We start from the raw sequence: 6,585 nt of genomic DNA on the forward strand, positions 1-6,585 counted from the left end.
GTCTCTGTGCATGTTTTTTCTCATGTTTCAACGAGCCATCCGCAGCGTTCCATGATCACTGCTGGCTGGTGACCCACACATCAATCAGGTGTAAGCTCCCCTCTTTCACTTCTGATTGTGTTTATTTGCGTCCTCTCTCTTTTTTTCCTTGATGAGTCTTCTTAAAGGCTTGTCAATTTTTTAATCATTGGAAAGAACCACCTCCTGCATTTATTGATCCCTTTAATTGTTCTCCTAGATGCTATGTCATTTAATTCTGATCTGATCTTAATTATTTATTTTCTTTTACTTCACCTCTCAGCCAACTTGTTTCTTAAAGAAATGAGGCAGGTCTGTGTATCACATGACAAATATAGGGAGATTCCAGTGCTCAGAGCTTTAAGTGATCTTGCTTTCTATCCAAAAAATAATACAAACTTTCTCAGTTGACTTGACTATTTGGGTTTGATCATGGAAACACAGTGGACTGAAAGTCAGAGAATACCCAAAACTTCTGATTCTTCACTGACCAGTCGACTGTCCTGGTAGACAAGGCATTATTCCTTCAGGCTGCACATACCTCCCTCATCCAACAGAGGTGTGTTTCTATGAGGCACCATTTCCCAGGTCATCCTACAGGCTTAAATCTGAACAAATAGCACATGGGGACCAGGGACAGGCTGATAAAAAGCTGACTACTTCTCTTTTGCCCCCTCCCTCACTGAGAAGATGGAGCTCTCCAGAGTGTGCTAGGCTCGGACTGCTCTGTGGGGTTCAGCGGTCACCCCCACACCTTATGTCACCTGGAGGCTGCAACTTGTTTTCTTTGGGCTGGCCTGCGGGGGGCCTCTAGGTCTTCAAAGCTTCACCTTTCTCCAAAGACAGATGTGAAGAGCTTAATCTCTTATTAGGTGACTAAGACAAAAGTGATTAGTGGGAAGTACCATCATTTTTTGGATCGTCATTTCTTCCGCTTCTGTGTCCTGTACACAACCTTCATGAAAGGGTTGCATTTGGGAAATGATTTGGGCTGATGCCAAAAAGACTAAAAGAATTAAGAAAAACATGTGGAAGCACAATATAAAGTTTCATTGACTCTCATACTGGGAGATGGAGCATTTGATGGAGTTCTGTGGAGACGTCACCAAGTGTCTCTTCCTAGGTATTATTTCCATTCTGCCCTTTGCCAACTACCTGGTCTTCTTGCTAATGTATCTGTTTCCTAGGTAACTACTGATCAAACATTTCTGGACCCCAAAGCAACAAATTGACTTCTTAGAGATCCATCATGATATTTGGAAGCAGTCCCACCCAGAAATCCTTTGTTATTTAGAAAAAATTACCCTCACATTTCTTATGCAGGATTCCGGTGGTGCATGACAGAGCTGTGCACCAAGATGAAGCATGGTACCCATCCAGCAGCACAGGATATCCTGGCTCTGAGAGAGGGTTTCTCTAAGCATCCTCTGGGCATGAACAAGCTCCATACTTTGCAAATTAAAGCCTTGAGTCGAGCTATGTTTCTCATGCCTCACCTGCCTTCTGTCTTGTTGAGACACCGTTTAAAGACTCACACCACTGCGATTCACCAACTGGACACGGCTTTGGCAAAGCTGGGGATTAGTCAGCTGACTGCACAGGAAGTGAAATCGGCTTGTTACCTTCGTGGCATGAATTCTACCCTTATTGCAGAAGAGAGGTGTCGAACCTGGTTGGCAGAATGGCTGCATATTTCCTGCAACCTAAAAGAAGCTGAGCTGTCCCTTTTGCTACACAGCATAGTCATGGTTTCCATCAACTACACTGGCATGAGGTGCTGAGAGAACACGGAGCTGATGCCATTGTCCTGCCATCACAGCACTGCAGCGTGGGACAGAGCAGCACTTGTCAGCACAGTCCCTGTGCACTGCTGGGTTTGTGAGAGGCAGAGGAGCGGGTGCCACGGGCTTCAGCACGGCACCCATGTGGGAGCTGGAACCGAAACAAACCCTCTTACAGAGGAGGCCCAAGTGTGGTGTCATTCCCAACTCCCTTGGAATTAGCTGGCAATGGAAGCAGCCACTGTACTGGGCTTTTACTGTGACATGCTTAGTGCAGATCCTAGAAAGTAAGTGTCTGTCCCAGCTGGGAGTCCTCATCTGGCCTAGGGCCTAGCACTGCCACCTTCTTTTGAGCAGTGTTTTTGTTAAAGCCAGTTTCTGGCTGGTGAAGGGATAGCACCACTTACACTGGAGCTGAAGGGATAGCACCACTTACACTGGAGCGGTTATATGCATGTTCTCTGATGCTCGTCTTAACCCTGAGGTGACCAAAAATAGGATTTTTTTGGTCCCCTTCATTGGGGTAACTAACCCCTCTTTCCTTCTTAAATCCTTTACCACTGTGTTGGGAACCGCCCTTTCTGGTCTCAGGAAGCTGTAACACCCCTCCCCCCCGCCCCGGTGACTTAGGCTGAGTGATAGACCTCAGGACCAGGAGCCACTAAGGAGACAAAACTTATTTCCCTGGAATGGACGCTGCCTGTTCTAATGCCTGGCTCCCTTGCATGATTGTCAGTCAAAGATGGGTAACAATTCTCTAAGAAAGAGAATGAATCTAAGACAGATATGATCATGTGGGAATGCCCTAAGGGAAAAGACTCAGGGCTGTGGATATGAAGGGGAGATGGACATCAACCCCTGCCCCCTCGGCTTTGTCAAAGACTGAGTCTTTGTGAGAAATCCAAGTCTCCTGGCTGCCTTTGTCTTCTCTATTAACTCAGGCCTGCAGGGACGGCCCAGACCAGAAACGGCGGACCCCCGGGGTGGTCAGGCCTGGGACATAGAATATGCAAGATCTTGTGAGGATGTCATTAACTTGGAATTTAAAGGCACAGATAGTAAACCTTTGGAACCTGTAGTCCTTTCATATGTTAAAACCCCAATCTCTGCCCAGAATCACAGCGAGGGTTCTGTCTGCACCTTTGTAAGTCACCTACTTCTTTTGATCTTTTCTACCAGACTGTGAATCCACAAACTAAGTCTGTTTTCTCAATAAAAATCTGCTTGGGAAGAGATACAGCATGCTCTCCACGAGAGAGAGTGGCCATGGCGATCTCCACGAGAGAGAGTGGCTCTTCTGTCCCCATTTCCCCACAGGGCCTGGTTGTCTCTGTGTATGTTTTTTCTCATGTTTCGACAAGCATCAGCAGCCGAGATGGATAGTGCTGGCCGGTATCCTCCACACCACTGTAACTTTTTTCTTTCATTTTTTAGTGAATAACTTATGGGAACATTTGAATAGAAAAGAGGAAAGGAAATACAAGTGCTTCTTGACCCCTTCCCCAGGGTTTAAAGCCTTCACACCCTTGTCTTAGTTTCTGGGCTGTGTGCTACAACCCCTGTTGCTCTTAACCTCTTTGCTACCTCCACTGTGTTACAGCCTTCCCACTGTCAGCTACAGTGGCTGCCTTCTTTGGGCCATGGATGAAACCCATCCCGTATTAGTTACTACCCAGCCCAGGAGACCAGGAGAGGTCTGCATCAAGATAAGAAGTTGGAGTTAGCTTTTGTCTCTGTATGTACATCAGTGATCTATAGTAACTTATTGTGAATGCATGAAGCACTGTTTTTAAACCCACGTAAAGACGGTCTGAAATAAAAAATAAAATAAAATAAAATAAAATAAAATAAAATAATAAAATAAAATAAAATAAAATAAAATAAAATAAAAATAAAATCTAGCCCTGGCTGGCATAGCTCAGTGGATTGAGCACAGGCTGCGAAACAAAGTGTCGCAGGTTCGATTCCCAGTCAGGCCACATACCTGAGTTGTAGGCCACGGCCCCCAGCAACCTCACATTTATGTTTCTCTCACTCTTTTCTTTCTCCCTCCCTTCCCTCTCTAAAAATAAATAAATATTTAAATTTTAAAAAATTTTAAAATCTTTAAAAAATAATAAAATCTGAATACTCAGGTCCCTAGGCCAAGAGTATATCCAAGGTGAGTGTGACTGACATGAGCCAGTGAGCCAATAAGTGATAATGCAGAGTCCAAAACTGAGCTGGAACAGAGGGAAACAGGAAGGAATTATCTTTGGCAGAAGAACCATGTGCTCTGCCCTTGGTCATTTTATTTATTCCCCCTCTGCTGTGGGTAGGTGAGGACTTGTGCAAATGCAGGAGTGTGGGAAGGCAAGTGGGCAGCATGAAGTTGCCTAAATTATGGCCTTTTTGGACCATTTATGTGTGGTGGTAATGAAATAGCATTTGAAAAAATTAAAAATTTGTATGTAAAATTATTATTCATATTTTAGGGCCTGAGGCCAGTGCAGAAAAGAATATTTCTCCAGAAAGGAGCAAAGTGTCTGAGACATGAAGCTCAGCCTCTGGAGGTACAGGGAGCCTGTTTGTGTGGTTAGAATTTCAAAGAGTCTACATCCAAGTTGTAGTCTTTGAGGAATTTCATTGTATGTGTTCTGGAAGATGAAAGTGTGTTTGTTAGATGTGCATTATGGCTTTTGCTATACTCAGGGATAAGAAGGCTGCAGAGGGTCTGTGGACAGAGAACAATGCAGTGTGCATATCTCAGAAATAGAAACAAGTTTCTTAGTAAGGCAAATCTCTAGTATGCTTTTGCAGACTATTCTGGAAACTCCATTTTCACTCTGCTTCCAAATATATAAGTAAAAATATTATGTTAAATGAATCATTTTTGTCTTTGAAAAAGCAGACCATTTATAAAGTAGTGATGATCCTGGTTCATGACTTAAGAAATACAATTTTCAAATTCTGTGCTCCTAATATTAGCAACAAACAAACAAAAACCCCAGAGAAATCTTGTCAGTGCCCATCTTTGGTCTTTTGGACAAACAACCAATTTTTGTTTTGCTTCTTGGACAAATCTTCATCAGTTTCTTATGCCCAGAGAACACATTTTTTTGATGTGATTACCTACAACCCTAAAAGATTTAACTCCAAGTATGGCCGGAACATAAAATTATCATTCTGTGTCTTACATTCATACTGTGAGCAAAGCCGATCCCTGGCTCCCTTCAGTTGGACATTCTTTCTTGTATTTGTGACAACACTGCACTTGGCCGTAGAACTCCCTGGGTCTCTGGGTGTGCTGTTTCAGAGTGATCACAGGAAGGTTCTGGCTTCCTTCAGCCACCCTAAGGATATCTGCTCCAAACAATGGCAGACCCCCTAGATGTTACCAAACTTACCTCTGAACAACATGTTTTGAGGTTGCTTACTGGTTTTTCACTTTTACACATTACCGAACTCAAGGCTTTCCTACTTAGAAGGTGAATACTCAGTGGCTTTCTTTCACATTCATCAACACATACACAGACATACTTCCTTCTATTTTGTCTCTTCAGTATTTTTGTAAAGATCAAAATTTAGTATAGATCTTATTGTATAGGTTTAATGCTATTCATATTTGAGCCAAATAAGCCTGTGAGTTCCTTAAATTTGAATTTCTGAAGTATATCAGAAATGAAGAATCCCCTTCTGTGACCTACACATGTTTGTGAAATGTAGTTCTGCTCATTAGACAAAAGTAATGATTAAAAAAAAAGAGTAGAAAAAAGCCAAAAATCTTCATATCCTTTTACTCTTCTTCCAAGTTGCCTTGCATTGGGTACACCCTCTGGTGGCCCCATTACAAATGGCACATCCCAATAGCTCAAATCCTTATTTTTAACCTAGGTTCACTCCTGGGGGCAGAACCAGGGAAAGTATTATCAAGTGAATATGCAAGGCTCTTTGTTCAAAAGTCAAAAGAATTTCAGGATTGTGAAGGTGGAGCATTAAACCTACAGCAGTTTCTTCTAAGTGACTGGGCAGATTGTGAACCCATGAAGCTGGTCGTCCCTAGCAGGGCAAGTGAATGGTTTCATTCCCAAGTGACTTCCATGAGAAACTCAAGTCATAAAATACCTACAGACATGCAATTAATGTTGTATTCAATGGTTCCCACCAGAGGCTTCCCCACAATAGAGGAGCAATATGTCAGGTTTTCTAAATGACTTAGAAGACATGGGTGCTCTGAAAGGTGGAAATGGGTGACTGCTAATGTTGATGTTCTCAGACAATGACATAGGTGATGACGGTGACACCGACAACAGAATTGGCTACTCCTGTTCCTGCCACACCAAATGTCTTCCCTCAGTGGCAAGAGGTACAAACCACTGTTCTACAGAGGCTGAGCTGGCTGTCCCTGTGACATATGCTGCCTGTTGGGGACCACCATGCCTGGTCTCAGGAAGCTGTAACCCCTTGTGACTTAGGCTGAGTGAGAGACCTCTGGACCAGGAGCCACTAAGGGAACAAAAACTTATTTACCTGGCATGAATGCTGCCTGTTCTGTGCCTGACCTCCTAAGCTTGATCAGTTAGCCAATGACGGGTAAGATTTCCCATGGAGGGAAACACCCAAGACAGGCATGATCATGTGGAGGCCTCTGGGAAGAGACTTGGGGCTGTGGAAATGAAGGGGTGATGGACATCAACCCCTGCCCCCTCGGCTTTGTCAAAACCTGAGTCTTTGCTCTTAGATGTCCAAGTTTCCTGGCTCCCTTTGTCTTCTCTCTTAACTCAGGTCCTCGGAAACAGCAGGGGCA

The 6,585-nt window shown here is 43.7% G+C and overlaps 1 pseudogene; it reads left to right on the plus strand.

Annotated features, from left to right (window-relative positions):
• Positions 1 to 708: 708 nt before the first annotated feature.
• Positions 709 to 1,799, plus strand: LOC123824513 (annotated as a pseudogene).
• Positions 1,800 to 6,585: the final 4,786 nt, after the last annotated feature.

This window comes from Phyllostomus hastatus, unplaced genomic scaffold (assembly GCF_019186645.2).
Source record: "Phyllostomus hastatus isolate PE091 unplaced genomic scaffold, TTU_PhHast_1.1 phas_contig_571, whole genome shotgun sequence".
Taxonomy (NCBI): Eukaryota; Metazoa; Chordata; class Mammalia; order Chiroptera; family Phyllostomidae; genus Phyllostomus; species Phyllostomus hastatus.